Below are 18,877 nucleotides of genomic sequence, written 5' to 3' on the forward strand. Positions count from 1 at the left end.
TGTTCTCTGATTCTCCGATCCCAAAAGCGACTGGAAAGATATGATTGTCGTCATCCAAAGCCGTGGCAACGAACAGAACACTCTTATACTTATCTTTTAGATATGTCCCATCAACGGCCAAGACCCTTCACAGAGATGTTTGAAAACTTCTGACACACTGTCCAAGCGCAACAAAACATCTCTCGAACCTCATCGTCTGTTGATTCACAAGCAGGGAAGTCAATGTGCCCGGGTTCGCCATCCTCAACTCATGCAAGTACATCGGGAGTTCTTTGTAAGAGTCTTCATAAGACCCTATTACGCGATCGATTGCAATCTCTTTAACGCGTCATGCCTTCTTATAGCTAATAACAATATTATACTTCTCTTGCATTGCGAATATAATGTCCTTCGGCCTTAACCCCAGGCGCTGCTCAATACGATTGACAACTAGTTCACTGGCCAGCTTACTGTTTGCTTGTCGATAATCGCTCTTCATCCATGACATTCCACATGTATGTATGGACTTATAAGTCTTAATCTTGAATATCCCAGCTTCATTCACCCTAGATGCATGTACCCTTCATTCACACTTATCTTCCATACACGCTACGGTGAATTTCTTGGATATGGAATATATGACCTTGTATTGAAAGTTGTTGCGAATTGCAAATTGGCTCAAAACATACTTACACTGGCTCTTGTCCTTAAACGTTTGGCCAACGACTATATCAATTGGGTCATCAAGTGGATATGAATACAATGACAGGTCTGCATTGGTGAAACTAGCATCCTCAAAAGGCACAATGGGAAGCCTGAAGGTGAAGTCCGATGTTCGAGCCTGTTCAGGCATTGGAATGTGGCTTCCCCATATGTTTCTGTCGTTGGATGTTGAGGGCAAGTCTACTCTTGTAAATGAAGGTGATGCCGCATATTCACTTTTGAGGTTCACGTCAGCCAACGTGCTCACTTGACATGTCATGAAGTTTGATGTCTGAGCCGGCTCAGGTACTAGAGTGTTGCTTAGAGGAACTTGTGAAGGTGATGTCATATCTTCATATTTCCATCCATGTTCTTCACCCAAACTTACAACAGCCGGGGCGTCATGTTTGAACACACTATAAGTCACCGGGTCTTCAAATACTGCCTCATTAACACGCTGCATTGTCTCGATGAATAGAGGGATGTAATAATCTGGATGCTTCAGCTGTGCTGCCAGGAACATTCTCACATCTTCATCGTCTTCAATTATAACTGGAGGGACTGATTCGTTTGTGCAAGGGTACAGTACTTTCAACCTTATATCGTAATGCTCAGGTCTAGTCTTCGTAACTCTGTGCATTTTCGATACAAGTTGTTCATATGTGGTGTCAACTCCTACGGTAGTAGACTTCGAGTAACCACCCTTGTATATGTATCGATCATTTTTGCTAACTCCCCACCATGTGAGCATATGATCATTACCGAAGCCATTTTCTGAAAATAAACACAATAATATAACTTATTAAGTATTCACATGTATAAGGTGGATTTGACCTAATAGTAGGAAATCCACCATTGTACTATCTCAAATATGATCGACTTAGCAGTCAGATTTTCAAAGTTCTCAAATATGCCACTCAGTTCGCGATGATTTTTACTCACTTCGCAGCCAATTTCACTCACTTCTAGGGCAACATCATGCTCACTAAGCGATGAATTTCACTCACTTCTCGGTCTTGAAGTGATTGAAAATGACTACAAAGTGAGCGGGCCAATCTGATTTTTGGGCTTAACTATAATTACCATGTAAATGGGTAACAATTATTCACCTAGGTAATTACCACATCCTTCCTAATGTAGATGTAACACCCCGCACTTCCCAGTGCTCGGGTGCTACCATTTAAATCAGATTTAGCACGAGCCTATGTGGAAACACACGTAGCTCACCTTACACATCATCATTCAATGATTTTCAAACCGTTCAACGTAACCGTTAGAGTCAGGAGATGACGACCCACAACGTGTGCGTAGGGTCTAAAGTCAACACATTTTGACTTAACCCTTGATTTCTCATAGGAGAAATTTTCGTCATGAACGATCATCCAACCTACAGTCCAAGCTGGCAGTTGCGGTTGCAATATCATACTTATACACCTTAAAAATCACCTGGTCATAAGCCTAGATCAAACCTCGACTTTTGTCCAAAGCTAACGTGTATGACCATTCAACCCAACAGTAGGTTGGATAATTCATTTATTCGACCACAAGATCAATCCATACAGAGTGATCTTCATCGTGACCATGGAATAAGACCATTCATGCGATTTACCTCAAAACCAGCCTATAAATGCTATCATGAATCAATCTATCCAATAGAGACACTTTTCATCCAGAGTTCAAGTATTCATCCATTATTCTTCAAGGTGAACCGTCATATCATTAGAGAAAACTATTGTTAAGATTTCAATTTCCTTAAAGAACAAATCGGACCATTCACTATCAACATCAGGCCCCATATCATCAACTCACCATTCATCTAGTCCATCATCTTGTTCACATATTAACCCATAACTAGGTTACACAAATTCAACCACTAGACAAAAAATATATAGCTGTACCTACTCCAGATAGTCACCACGATGCTTAAGACCATGGAGGAATGATTTTTGTAACGATCTAACCATTGAAGCGCAGAGTTGTTTGTTGGATTGATCGAGGCCATTAATTGAACACTAAAGCCCTTGCTGTGTGGGCCACGTAAATAAATTAGAAGAGAAAATTGTACAAAATAGTAATAACAATAATAACAGTAATAATAAGGTCATTGAGAGTATTATAATAATGATGTTTAATATTATAAATGTGTATGGAATCATATGACCCCAAATCTAGCCATTGATTTTTAGCTAAGTGGTCCCTAGGACGCTTTTCAACCGTTGGTGTTGAACTTCAAGGTGATCTGACTAGCAGACTAACTAGAATATGAAATTAGAGCCTTAAAAACCATGTGAAAAGTTAGAGTATGGCCCTCTTGGAGCTTGGATCCACCCCATTTTTGGTCAGAAGACCTGATTGGGGCCTCCAAGAAGAATTGATGGAGTGGATTTCCCAAAAAAATCATGTGGACCCCAAAAAAATGTGGCATGTACACCAGGAATGGTGCACTCGCTGTGCACCAGTCCAAGAAGCCCAGTCAACACGGTCTGACCCGTGTTTTGCTAAAGAAGGGAAGTTTTTCTCTCTTCCTGTTCTCGACCAGCAAACGGACGCCGTCCGTGGTGTTCGATCGTGGCCCACCATGATCACCCTTGGGGACGATCCAAACTGTCCATTAGGTATAGGGTCCACGTGTAATAAAAACCTGGTAATTTTGCATGATCTAGAATGTACGACTGCACACGATTTTTGACGCAAGAAGGCCCTACAGGCATAAAGTTTCCAAAAACGGAAACCTACTGTTGTCGCCAGGTTGGAAATCCGCGTGAAGCCGGATCTGTCCATACTAGCTGTCCCTCTGCTGAAGCATCTCAGCCACCCATTTTTTTTAGAGCGTCCCAAGCAAAACCAGGGCCGGTTTTGGTTCCTACCCACCGTTTTGGGAAGTTGTTTCTACCAGATCGAATCTGGTTCATTCATTGCTCTTCCAACGGTCCAGGTAGGACTAGGTTTTTCCACATGAAGGAGAGGATCGGACGGCAGCAGGAGGATTCCATTCTGTTTCTTGTGGTGGCCCGAAAATGGCCATTTTCTTCCTTCCTCAAAACCCACCAGCCAAACTTCCTTGGAGCTTCACTCCGACCATTCACCGAGCTCCATTACACCCCTAGAAACTCTCTCATGCTGTCGGAATGGAGAAAGAAGCAATGGGGAGAAATCCACCATTACCGCACGATCATCTTCCTCGGCCAACTCGCGCTGAGTTTGGTCCAAGTTGGGCTGGATCAAACCGTTCAAAGGTCCTGTTGTATCTGCAGGAGAAAGGAGGAAAAGAAAGGAAGAAAATGAAAGAAAGAAGAATGGGGGAGAGAAGTGGTGCGGCTGCACCAACCCGACTCAGTTGGGCCACGGCAGGGATGGGTTTTGCTGAGTCCAGGTGTTGGACGGGTGTGTTGCAGAGAGAGGAATAAGGAGAGAGAAGAAGGAGAGAGAAGAAAAAGAAGAAAGAAAGAAGAATAAAGAAGAGAAGATGGGAGAATGTGGCTGTTGCACCGCACCAGCGGCTGTCATGCCGCATTAACTGACCCGACCGAGTTCAGTTTGGGTCGGTGTTCTCGCTGAGAGAGAGAGAGAGAGAGAGAGAGAGAGAGAGAGAGAGAGAGAGAGAGAGACACCGCCTTGCTGGAGTTTTCCAGTTAAAAACAGAAATAAGAGAAAGAAAAGGAAGAGGGAGGAAAGGAAAGAGAGAAAAGAAAGGGGAGAAAGAAAACTGAAAGAAGGAAGATGAGTGGTTGGTTGACCCGAGTTAGATGAGCCGAGTCGAGCATGGGTCCTCAGTTTCATACTCAATGAAATGGAGGAAGCAACATGTTCATTTAGTGAGAGGAACTTGCCCGGGACAGGAGGAGAATCAACTCACTCGACGATAACCAAGTCGACTCGCCGTCGAGTCGACTTACATGGGTCAATCTTCTCTCGCAACGTAAATTGTTTGATTTACTATTATCATTGGTGTTACTATAACTATTGCGGTTATTAAATGTGATTAGCTACTAGAAGGCTATTTGTGCTAGCACTAGTTACTATAAAACTACAACTGTTGTTGGCTGTTAGATTTTTGTAATTATTCCTAAATATTACCATTGATAATAGATCATGCTATGTATTACCTTTTTTACCACTATTTTGTGAGGATGGGTAACATTAGATATGGTTAGCCATTGGTAAATTACTCATGCTCAACCTAGTTATCATAAACAAATTTTAGTTATTACATGGAAGTTTCATTTAACTATCTTAAGCATTACACTCAATGGTTGATGATGGTATTTATTATCGTGACTAAATCCATTATGGATAGCTGTTACTATTATTTTTATTCTTAGAAAATGTTTATCATCTTTCTTATGGGATTAATATAATCCTTGTTAATATGATTATAAGTATAAATCCTTATTATATTATTATTAGCAAAAGACCTTATTATTATTACTTGCATTATTAGTCATTATAAGAACATTAGATATTACATATATATTTAAATATAAACTTGTTAGTTATCATTTGATGGATTAATACTCCTATTGCGAGTATTATTCGATTCATTGTATGATAATAATATTAATAATAATTTAAGATTCAAATCTCAGGATCTGAGTTTAAGACCAAACCCTAGGATGAAAATCCTAAGTTCCACATCAAAACCCTAAAAATCTAGCCTAGATCTAACTCTTGTTAATCTAAACCCTAGGATATAATCTATACCATAGATAGTCTTGTAAAACCTTGAGTTAACCATACAAGTTCAAAATCTGTGGTAGGATCAAAGTCTAAGGGCGTGCGCACTTCCTAATGACTTTAGAAGACGATTCAAAGTATAAGGTGATGATTCTTCCTATTGAGCTTTCCATCTTCCCATTAGCTTAAGTTATAATTTGTATTTTAATTTATAATTAATATCTCCATTCTATAACCACATGTGTTAGCTGGTGAAAATTAAATTGCTATATTACATGCTTAATGTTCATCATTTATATTTGTTCATGCTTATGAATTATTTGTGGCTTGCTTATGGAACTTAAATTGGTACATTAGTGAAAAACCCCCACTTATAAATGTACACCTATACTTGGGATGTAACTCGATTGATGGTGATTGAAATGAACCTTCGATCTAGTAGTTATTGAGTGGTGGTCTAGATGGATCATTGATGTGGGCCTACCATCCAGGGTTGTTATGTCTAAGTGGTTTTTAAGGATGGTCTTTTATTGCAAGGTTTTGATACTCGCCTTATGTAGCCTATTTTAATAATTTTCCTATGTGGCTTGTTTGATATCGCCTTATATGGCTTTATTTGAGTATTTTTTCTATATGGGTTCGATGTTTTATACCATGCAACCATGCGATGGTAAGCCTTATATACTGTAATATGATTGGCCACTAGTCGACAGAGTTCCATTAAATATCCTAAGATGGTAGTCTCATGAGCCGGAAATGATGGTATGAGACTTATGCCCGAACTGTTGGCCTACGCTGGTGACGAGCCCCCATAGTGACCTTGAGTTTATTTAAATTGGCTGATTGTAACTGAACTAATAATGGTTTGGCTAATCATGCATCTATAGCATATTGGCGATGACGGGTGACTAATTCTTGATGTTGTAGCACGTGCCCTTAGGATTATCAGGATATCATTTCATTAGCTCCCAGACCACCGACTATCAATTTGTTCCAACTGGATGAGTATTCCCAAAGTCGATGATTACATGGGTGACAAGCCCAAGTTCCAACTGGATGAGCATCCCCAGGTCAATGTGCATTCACGCATCCATGCATTTAAAAAGACTGCATCATGTGTTATTTTGATTGCCTTGTTGTTTTATAACTATGCTTACCTAATGCGGTGGTGTGTAATCTTGAGGGGAATTCACACTGAGTTGGCCACTCATCCATCAAATATATAACCGTACAGGTAGCACAGGTGGCTTAGGTGATTTTCAGGTTCAAACTGATGAGGAGCCGAGTACAAGTGCCAGGGATGCACGGCTGTATTGCTAAGAGGAGCCGTGCAGTCTTGCGGCTTATGTTTACATTCTTCTGTTATTTTTCATGTATCAAATTATGTGAATTCTTGTATTTGTTATATCGAGACATTGGTTTGTATAAGTCATTATGGGCAACCTCTTATACATCCTAAATGTAAATGAAATTTTCCATTGTGTATAATTTTTCCATTCTACGCTCATCTATTTACTCTGATAGTTGAATACACACACACACACACACACTTGAACTTGACCATGATGGGACATGCCATGATGGTGATCTGGAATGAAAATCAGTCTGTTCCACTCCTTGGGTGGGCCACAAAGTAAAATTCTATGGAGAATCTATGGAATTACTCAATGTAATGTTGTGGCCCACCCATCGTGTGGATCGGCCTAACTTTCGTACCAGGTGATCATCATGGTGTGGACCGACTTTTGCACACATTCGATTATTCTACTAATCGTACAATTTGCGAGGATACGAAATGGATGTATCGATGCCTTTAGGGATGGAAATGGGCCAGCCAGCCTGATGAGGATGTTAGGCATTACATGGATAAGGAAATGGAATGGTTATATCAATGTAGCTATGTGTGGCAATGGGCCATGCGGTCTGGCCCACCCATGGTAGCCCAACCCTATATGGCCAGGATGGGCTCCTAACTTCACTAGAGGGTCAGGCCCAAACAAGAAATTTAGACCCAATGTGCAGGCCTATGCCAATGATGAATGGACTAACCTAGCCCATTGGGCTAATCCAAATATTAAATAGGTCACCATTAGAAAAAATAATAAATAATTTAAATATACTTATTAGTGATTTCATTTTCCGTCCATGTATAGTTTAAAGACATTTGTTAAATATAGAATCATATTGAAATTAGTGATCCATGTTGGGTTTTGGGACCACATTGCATATTGTATTCTAGGTTATTATTATTATTAGAAAATTTTATAAAGTAGTACCTCATTAATATAGTATTTACATTCCGTACCTTTTTAAATTAAGATTCCATTAAGCTACCTCATTGATTAATTAGTTTTGGTCAAATGACTACTTTCCATTAGTTTTCTCCAACTTCCATCAATTTAAAGTATTATCTTTACTTAAAATGACGTGCTTAAGAAGAATTAAATAAATACTTAGATGTAAATATTATTAATAAGGTGTATTTATAAAAAAAATAAAATCCAAAAAAGGAAAATAACCAAGGTTTTTCTTTTCATGCTGATTGCATGGTCGTGGGGATGTGTCTACTGCTTGGTGCTTTGTGGGACCCATCATGATGTATGTGTTTTATTCATACTGTCCATCCATTTTTCGGAATCATTTCACAACATCAGACTAAAAATGAAGAAGATCCACATCTCAAGTGGACCACACCATAGGAAATAGTGGTGATTGAACACTCACCATTAAAAACTTCCTAGGGCCCATCGTAATGTTTTATCTTCCATCCAATCCATTGATTAAGTCACATGGTCCTGGATGAAGGGAAAAAACAAATCAGCTTGATGAAAAACTTTTGCAGCTTACAGGAAGTTTTTAATGGTGGTCACCACCGTTTCTTACAGTGTAGTTCACCTAATATTTAGATCTGGCTCATTTTTAGGCTAGCACCCTAAAATGATATGGCAAAATGGATGGACACCGTGGGCTAAATACTAACATCATGGTGGGGCCCACATAACACTATATGCAATTTGGGTTAAAGACATTACTTTGGTGTTAAAGGCATTACTTTGGCGTATTTGTCAAGTGCAGATTGCTTGTGGTCCCAAAGAGCAGTCAGAACTTTGTGGGCCTATAGAGATGCCCGTCACAAATCCACTCCGTTCATCAGTTTTGCAAGACCACAGCAGATTACAAAGATCAGGCAAATCTAAAATTCATGAGACCCGCATCACACAAAACAGATAAACTTTCTGGAGCTGTCCGCGATGTTTATAGGCTATCCAAACCATTCAGAGGGTTAGCATCGCTCAGATAATCTGTAGGCACAAATATCATCTTGGTACAAAACTTTTCAGGGCCCCACCAAGTTTTCAATGGCGGCTGTTTGATTCCTGCTAATTCTTGTGGTGTAGTCCACATGAGTTGTCCATGTGCCTGATTTATAGATTATGTGAACACAAAATGCCTGGTTTTGACAACCACACTTTTTCTATGCATGTAGGTTTACTCATGTACATGATGTAGTTGACTTAGAGCCGTCATTAGTTACTTATCTCAAAACATGGTGGTTAGACAAGCCTTATGGAATTTGTAAAGACTAGAGAATTTAGGTATTGTCTTGTTTTGAAATAACTCCTGATTTGTAATATATGATTTCGTATAAGAGACATTGGTTATAAAGAGAAAAAGGGTTTGGTAGCCTCTTTGCCCGTGGAAAGGTGTGATATCTACTTTGTGAGATTAACTAAAATTTAGAAGATTTATACGTTCCAAGTTACTATATGTGCATAATGAGTGTGTACAAGTTGGTCACAAATAAGCACTTCCTAACCACTACAACTTGACTTGGATATAGCTATCGAAGGATCCAAGAAGCACCCTGCCCGACAAACAATATCAAAGAGAAATAAAGAAAATAAAAAGGGATAGGCAATCTCAAGTTTCAAATGTGACATGATCCATTTATAAATCTAGCAAGTCATAGAGCATATACTCTAGGGATGCCTATGAGAGCAAGAGGGTTGGAGAGGAGATACTTATGCAAATGAAACGGGAAAAAATAAAATTGGAGGGAATACAATGATGTAAGAGAGAGAAAAGGAAAAATGTCAGGCAAACTTGAGTTTCTAATGTGACATGATCTAAAAATTTAATAAGTTACAGAGCATACACTCAGAAGATGCCTAAAGAAGTAGCGGATTGGAGGAATAACTGTTGCAATTAATTATAAAGAAAGTAAAGAAAAATTAGTAGATATGCCATGTGAAATGTCTGCTAAATGAAGAAATGGTATATATCTTCAATCTTGACTCTACTCTGTAAGATCTAGATTGTTGAGACTTGTATTGGTTGAACGATGGTTTTGAGTAGGTTGAATTGGCTTGAATGTGATTAAGGCTTAAATAAATAAATGTCTTGGATTAACTAGATTGTTGGATAGACTTAACAGGTGGCTTGGACTAGTTTAGACAGTTTAGATGACTTAGATGATAGTAGTTTTGATGGTCAGGTGGTCTTGGATAGTGGTTTTGGATGTTGCTTTTAGTTTGGTGGTTTTGGGTAAGTGGTTTTTGATTGGTGGTTTTGGATGAATGGGTTTGGACGTTGGTTTTAGCTTGGTGGTTTTGGATGTTAGTTTTGGGTTTATAGTTTTGGATAAGTGGTTTTGGATGGGTTTAGTTCAGAGGTTTTAGATGGATAATTTTAGGTGGGTAGTTTTGGTTGTTGGTTTTGGATGTGTAGTTTTAACTTAAGTGGTAGGTCCAGATGGTTTCGTAGAGAATGAAGGACAGGAGAAGATGGGGAGAATGAAAGATGATATGTATAGGATTGATGACCTGGGGGCTAGATGGGCCAAGGATTGTTGAGTAGAATGAGATAGGTTGGATTGGTAGGATGATTTAAGTTGGATGGGTGGCTTGGGTTAGATTAGTAAAACGGCTTAGATTGAATGAATGGACTGGGGTAAATGGGCTAGGTTGAGCTAGGCTAGAAAAGGAGTAGTTGGTCAGGGCTAAGAGACTTAGCTAAGGAGCTTAGATTATGCCAAGGGATTAAGGGAGAGCTTTCCTCTCTCTCTCTCTTAATAGGAGCTGTTTTTAGAATGAGAAGGGAAAGAGCTATTTTTTTTAAAAAAAAAATTTAATCTTTTTACGCATGCACACACACCCCCAAACACTCATGCTGTAGTAGAATTTCACCACCTATAGGTACGTGAACCCTTGACCCGGTGTTGAAACTCATGAGAGTCTACCACTGGAGCAAGAGTAAAGACCCAAGAAGGGAAGGAGGTATTTATAAGAGAAGAAAGTGACATTTTAGTGTTTTGAGTGAAGTTGATTTTGATTTTCATGGCAGAGCATGCATTCTCCTAACGAGCAGCCCTTATTTTACTTGACACACCATGGATCTCATAAATGCTTGGGGCATGTGTGCCTTGATTCACCTCTTCACTCTCAACCCTGAGAATGGCTTTAGGGGTCATTTGGCACCATGGATTGGAGGGGATTTGAGGGGGTTTCAAATCCCCTGGTTGTTTGGCAACATGAAGTAACTGGGGGTTTCAAATCCAGGGGGTTTCGAATCCCCTCTTTGAGGGGGTTTGTAATCCATGGTGAGAGCTTGGATTACACCTAAAATCATTTCAATAGTTGTAGGGGTAACATGTGTGTCACTATACACTATAATTCTATTGGGCACATGGCCCACTAATGATGATCAGCACTGTCCAAACATTATCCATGTAAATCAGCACCATCCAAACATTGTCCATATAAATCAACGATTAAAAATCGTTGGTTAGTCACTCAGACATGATCTTGTGCTTGTGGCCCATCCGAGACTTAGAATTTCATCATTTTCAGGCAAAGCATATATTTCAGCGGGCTTATCACAACCATTGTGTCAAAAATTACATATCTCACTAATTAGAGATATTAAATTTGATTCAGTAATTAAATTCAAACCCCAATAAATATACCATGGATAAGTACTTTTGGATTAAAGTTGATTCACACTGCACGGTGCCAAACATACAGGTAGGATTGCAAATCTAGGGGCTTTCTAATCCTGGGGTTTCCGAATCCATGCTCCCAAACAGGCTCTTAGCTTCTTCATTGAAAATATACTTTGATTTTCTGATAGAAGGTGATATATGATATATGGGCAGTTAGAAATGACTGAGAAACTGGGTACATGATATCCAAATAATTCAAATTAAACTGTCCAAAATGTAAGTGATATTTAAGATCATGAATAAAAGTTTATTTATTTTTATTTTTTATCTTACTATCGAATTGATAGAATTTTATTAGATAGTTAGAAATGAAAAGTGTCTAATAATCGTGTTTAACGAACAAGTATCTACAGATGAGGGTTCGAGTACCCGTAGGTGGTGAAATCCCACAATGGCCTGAGTGTGTGGTGGTGTGTGCGCGTGTGGAAAAAAAAAAGATCTTATTTGACGAACAAGTATCTACGGATTAGAGTTTATGATAGTTCAAACGATCTAATTTTTACATTGTAGCTTGGAGAGATTATGTGTAACACCTCGTCCATTCCGTACTATTTTCCATGCTTATGTACATGATGATCGACGCCCTTAGCTAGACATGGATTGGTCGTTCATAGTACACACCCAACTGACCGGAACCCCAAGACCTTGAAACCTATCTGATATCGACCGCCCCGTCGCCGCGATCGTGAAGGTACAACCCGTACGTCTGTACGATACTCCGTCTGTGAGATACGTTGTGAAGAATAATTAGTATATCATGTGCGCATGGAGCCATGTACTCCCCTCCACACATGTGCACAACACATGTCATACACACATGCACATGCCACACATGGGTGAGAGAATCTCTACCCATGTGTGTGATGTCACACACCCACACCTCTCATCTCTCATGTGCACGAAAATTCAACTCTCTTCCATGCCACACCTCATGCATAACATCATCACATCATGCCATCCCATACCCCTTTAATCCAACATTAATTACAAAGCATAAATTAATTACCATAATTCTAGCATAAACCAAGATTAATCACATTAGCCTAACTTAACCATATTTTATTCATTTCTTTATAAATACCCCTCTATCCCTTAGCATTTCACCATTTTCCATGGAGAGAGAGAGAGAGAGAGAGAGGAGTGATTTTGGTGGGCCATCAACACCATCAATCCCATCCCTTTCATCCATCTCAACCATCAATTTCATCCCTTCCATCCATCTTAACAATTCATGTAATTCATCAAGGTGAGTACACCCTCTCCACTTATATTTAATTTTGTTTTCATTGTGTTTATGGATGGTGAAGATGACACTCTAATGTTAGGAATGATATGGATGATGAACATAACATGAATGATGGCGGAGATAATTATGATGATGATGATGATGCTATTAATGGTGTGGATGCATAGGAGAATATATATATTATAAAAAAGAAGAAGAAGAAGAAGAAGAAGAAGAAAAAATCAAATTATTCTAGACTTCTTGTAGGACCCATTGATAGTGGGCCCCACCAAAATGTTTATATGACATCCAAATCATCCAAGCATTGGCCCATTGGGGTAGCCAAACTCACACATGCACACCATACACACACATGCACATATAAAAATATATATATATATATAAAATAAGAGAGATGGAGAGACGCTGGTGCCCAGCGTACAGGGGCACTGCTTGCCTGCTGCATGAATTGGAAAGGAGGGGCTGTGAGCCTACAACGAGCCCCACCCTTAATGTATGTACCTAATCCACACCGTCCATCATATTTCCCAGTTCATTTTAGGCCTTGAGCCAAAAAAATTAAGCCAATCCAAATCTCTGGTAGGCAACACCATCAAAAAAATAATTTTAAAGGTAATCATTTGTTAGGGCCCGCTGTGATGTTCTGTACACCAAAAAATAATGAATATTGGACTTGTTACATTTGTCCCGGGCCATAGAACCCAGCTGACGGACTGGATTGTCCTATTGTGGACCCCATACTTGAAAAACTATGATTTCAAAAAAAAAAATGATGACAGCACCTGACACTGTTGCTATCAGCGTCAAAATGACGCCGCAGCAAGCAGCGTCTACTGCTGGACGCTGGAAGAATGTGGGCCCCACCACAGGCCCCACCTTGATGTATCTTAAACATCAACATCGTACATTTAATGGGTTCCGTTTAAAAATGGGTCACCCCCAAATTTTAGCCATACACGGAACTCAGGTGGCCCACACCATCAAAAATCATGTAAAGACATGCTAAAACATACAGAAGTACTTTCTGGAGCCCACCTGAAACTTTGATGCATCTTAAACTTGGACTGACCCCTCCACCAAGTGGGACACACACAATGGATGGACTGGATCTCTCAAGTGACCCACCTTGATGAGAAAATATATACAAATAATAATAATAATAATAATATCAAAATAAAATAATGGTGTGAGGAAGTGAAGTCCTCACTGGACGTCCACATTTGGGGTAAAATTTTGTGGGCCGATCATGGCCACACCATGATGTATGTGCTAAATCCACACCATTCATCCATCTTATTAGCACCATTTATTGTATGGTCCCAAAAATCAGGCCGATTAGAAGTTCATGTAGGCCATGCCACTTGGACAATGGAAATTGTACACAAAATACTTAGATTTTTCTGGGGCCCCACCTTGGTGATGAAAGGTATATCTGGGCCATTCATTAACTCCTTCAGACCATTTTAAGTCATGAGTAAAAGAATGAGGCAGATCCACAACTTAGGTGGACCACATTATAAGAAATAGTGGGAATAAAATTCCCTACTATTAAATCATTTGAGTTCTACTGTGATGTGTGACTGCCACCAAAGTTGGGTTGTGTGACTGCAACCAAAGTTGGGTCAGCCATTAGATCGTGGAGTCAACTCGTTACATGTATTTTACATCCTAGTCGTCCATCATTTAGACCATCCATGTGTTATAAGTCCCACTCGACGTATGTACCTTATATCCATGTCATTCATCTAGTGGGTGGTATCAGATATGATGTTGTTTGTTATATGAACTGTTCATGGGGTGAACCCCACCATGTCAATGGGACCCACAATTATACAAAATATAATAATAATAATAATAATAATAAGGAAAGGGAATTGCATGCTTACCAATGAAAGCTTCCCTGGACATAATGTGATGCATGTGAAGCCCACCTAGGTGCATGTGTTGTATACCCACACTGCCTATATATTTTCCAGTCACTTAGGAAGTGAGCCCACCTCCTACCCGTGGACAGAAGATGAAGTAGAACTCAAATTTAGGTGGGCCAGGCCATGCTACAAGTAGAAACAGTGTAATAACCATTGGAAATTCTTAGGCTCTAGTGTGCCCTTATATGCTGGGATGCTTCCTCGGCCATGGACTCCACTTTGTAGTATGATGTAGATTTATGCCTTTCATCGGTTTATCCTCATCATTTTAGGGTATGGTTCCATAGACCAGTTAGATCCAAATCTCATGCCATGGGAGCAATATTGATCACTTGTCCACCGTTAAATATTTCCTAGAGTTACAGTAATGTTTGTGAGAAATCTATCCATCTATTCATTTTAATCGATCATGGACCACCTAATATACATGTTTTACCAGTCATTCATCTATTTTGATTAGATCATTTTAGAGTGTGGGGCTGCTTATATATTTACGGCAATCTAAGTCATTTTCATGGTGCCTATTGCAATAGTTATTCCTCATTTAGTCCGCCAGTTGGTAGGAATCATGTGGATCACTACATTATAGGAATTTGGGATCTTGGGTGGCCCAACTAGTAGTGTGGATTGGTGGAAGTTGTGTGGACCACCACATGTGAGTGCTTGATTTTTGTAGCCCACCTAACTGTATGAAAATTGGGGCAATCGTGTGACTACTTGTCTAAGTAGATTTATGATTGTTGTGGCCATTAACCATATGATCACTGACGGGATGAGTGATAACTAGATTTGACAAAATGGTGCTGAATATGTAGCTCATAAATCTTGTAATCATGCGTGACGTGGATAGCCATAAATCATGTGGGTATGTGGGGAATGTGTAGCCCAACCATATGATCAAGTAGTACTTTGGTGACTACTAAACTATGTGAAATTGTGGTACTAGCCGCCCGGCTACGTGAAAATTTAGTAAAGCGGTTGCCCTATTATGTGAAATATGGTATAATAATAATAATAATAAATAACCATCTCACCTTAAGTCCCTTATTATGACAAGTAGAGTGACATTTGTGCGGCCACTCAACCATATGGACTTCTAATAATGGAGTGGCCATAAGACCATGTGGGCATATGAGAAATTGTGTGATTACTCAGACTCATGGACTATGTCAATGATGTAACTTCCTGGGTACATGAACTTAGGACTTGTGACAGATTGATCATAGGCCCATTGAGATATATTTCCGGCCCATATGATGAGGCTCATTGTGATGTATTTCCTGCCCATGTGATGTAGCCCATAGTGATGTGTATTAGGCCCAGGTATGTGGCCTACTTGTGAAATAGATTTAAGGTCACTTGCAATGTATTCAAGGCTCATGGACGAGGCCCAATGTGATGTATTTGAGATCCATGGGCGTGGCTTATTGAGATATATTTTAGGCCCATGGGTTGGGGCTCATTGTGATGTATTTGAGGCTCATGTGTAGGGCTCACCTCTTGTGTATTTGAAGCCCATGGGTCATGAAGCCCGATGTGGTGTATTCATGGCCCATGAGTCGAGGCCCACTGCGTGCACATATGATATGTCCCAATGTGATGTATATGCGGCCCATGAGTGAGGCCCAATGCGATGAATGTGCGGGCCTTATGTGAGACCCAAAGTGATGTATCTGAGGACCGATGTGATGTGTGATTTCACCATGATGTATGTATTGATGTTTATGTGGGTCATTCCTTAGGGCAATGTTGGTTAAATGCCCACATTGTCGAAGCCGTTTGTTGAGGCCGGTTTGATACCGATTATGAGTATGTGACAGCATAGCATCATCATACATGCCCATACGCATCATCTGCATATTTGTTATGAGATGTGGTTAATCATGGCATATGTCATTGAGCATGTTGCTATGAGATTCCCTGATAGGCGGAGGTTATCTCACGTGAGCGCACGGTATGCACAGGATTAATGCATAACTGGATTATATGACTCATGCATCTTGCATTATGATTGTTGTATGCCCTAGTGACATTAGAGTCGTAGCCTCCATAGGAATATCGTGGATGACCAGATGGGATACCGAAAATGTTTGGTTTTAGCATACGGGGGCCATAGCTGTCCCTGAGTGAAAATTCCTAAACCTTCGAGGCTAAGGGATGCCCCAACGTCGAGACCGAGTGGATACATGAGTGCCCGAGTACCGAATACCAGGAGGCCGCGTCTCCCACTGTGTCGTGATTGGTTGGGAGGGGGTGTGGCCTTATCCGCCCGAGCGTAGGGGGCAATACTAGGCTAAGTTTGACCAGCTCGTGAATGCGTCCGCTATCGACGTGCCGGATAGGTATTGACAGACTATTGGCCAAGCAGATAGTGAGGTTTCTTACGCTCACTTGGACTGTGCGGCTGGGAGAGCGACAATTCCATTTGGAGTGTACTAAACCCCGGTGATGATCCCAGAGATGAACTGTACTGATATGTGGACTTATTGAGCAGAAGTTGCATACTCATTCATTCACTATCCACTTGAGCTGGTGGTGCGCAACTATTTGTTACGTGTACCTTCGCAATGATCAGGATTTCGGTTGGGGCGCACTACTAACCTGAGATCAGGAGTTTACCACATTGAGTCTGACTATCCAAATTAGGTATGAGACTAGTTTGGATAGAAGTCCTTTGTGATAGACCCCATAGTCTGCGATACTACATACTACCATCCCGACTTCACTCCAGCATAGTCATTTTATTTGCACCACATATTGCATTGCATTAGTAACATTTAACATTTCGGGTTACTATGTTTCAGTATTTAGATACGGCCGACGGTATTCATGAACTCATCAGGAACTGTATATTGCATTGCATCATCGACATCTGATATTTGGCTCTTTATAACTCCTCATTTACATGCTGATTTATATTGCGTACTCTGATATTGTATGACTCATGGACTTGTCAGTATTTTCGATATTGTATAATTATGGCATGACAATATGATGATGATGATATGATTACGGATGCATGTAATATGGTTATGGCTGTGGTATGATTTTCTTGTAGTACATTTATCTTGCCTGCATGTAGGACGCACTGCACACACGTGTGTACTCACTAGGCTTTTTTTCAGGGCTAGAGTAGCTTGGAAGACTTAGCTTTCTCGATGCATTGAATCTATTCTTCGATTTGGTAATGTTGACGTTACGTACCTTTTGTAAAACATTATACTTATAACCATCAGGACTTATGATGGAGAGTGTTGCTTGGTAATTTGATCATGAATCTCTATGCTCGGGTATTACTATGTATGTATATATATATATATATATATATATATAAAATTCAGTAAAAAAAAAATCTTCCTTGTGGTCCGCCGACCTCGGGACTTGATGTTCGGGGCATCATGGAAGCTGTCTGTCCCCGGGTTTAGGGCGTGACATTATGTTCCAAAAACTAGTCGGTATATTGTGCCATGTGTACCATTTTTAAGAGCCCGCCTATCAAGTGTCATATGTAGTCAGAGCATCAATTAACATTCCATCTCATCTTCGAATAGGGTGTACATGAACTAAGTTATCTCGGTTAGCTTGCTCGACTCGACTCGAAAAAGCTCTATTTGACCCGGTTCGAAGTTGAGTTCCAGCCAAGTCAAGTTAATTTTTCGAGCTCGAAAAAATTTCGAACCGAGTTTGAGCTTGCCCAAGCTCGACTCAACTTGGATCGAACCCTAACTCGAATCAAACTCGGATCAAATTAGTTCAATAACTCGATTAATTTGACATTGATGTTGCTCACCAAGTGCTTGATGAAATGACTCAACAAAGTGCCGGCTAGTGGCAAGGAAGGTATGTATATGAAACAAATACCATTTTTGTTTTATTAATTTTGATGTTGCAAGGTGTTTGATGAAGTACTTGTAAACAGCTGCTGTTGTTTTACATATAATGAGAATTTGAAAGTACACAGCATGTGTTTGTGAAAATGCTGCAGAGGCTCAATTTTGGCTCAAACTCGACTCGAACTGGCTCGAGCTGCTGACCAAACTAAGCTGAGCTGACCAATCAGGCTCAAGGACCGAGCTCGGCCAAGTTCAAGCTGAGGTCAGCTAGTTGCCGACAGTGTACACCCCTATCTTTGGAACGCAGATCCTATGAGGCGGGGAAGCATCAACTCCAAATAAGGCTGTGGCCATGGCCCCACCTCGATGCATGTATTGCATATCCACCCGTTCATCTCTGTTTTTTTCCGCTCCAGGGCACATAACCTAAGCAGATATAAATTTCATGTGGACTACACAACATGAAACAGTTGTGATTGAATGTTTTTGGGCTGCAAATTTTATAACAAGCTGA

This window comes from Magnolia sinica, chromosome 10, assembly GCF_029962835.1.
Source record: "Magnolia sinica isolate HGM2019 chromosome 10, MsV1, whole genome shotgun sequence".
Classification (NCBI taxonomy): Eukaryota; Viridiplantae; Streptophyta; class Magnoliopsida; order Magnoliales; family Magnoliaceae; genus Magnolia; species Magnolia sinica.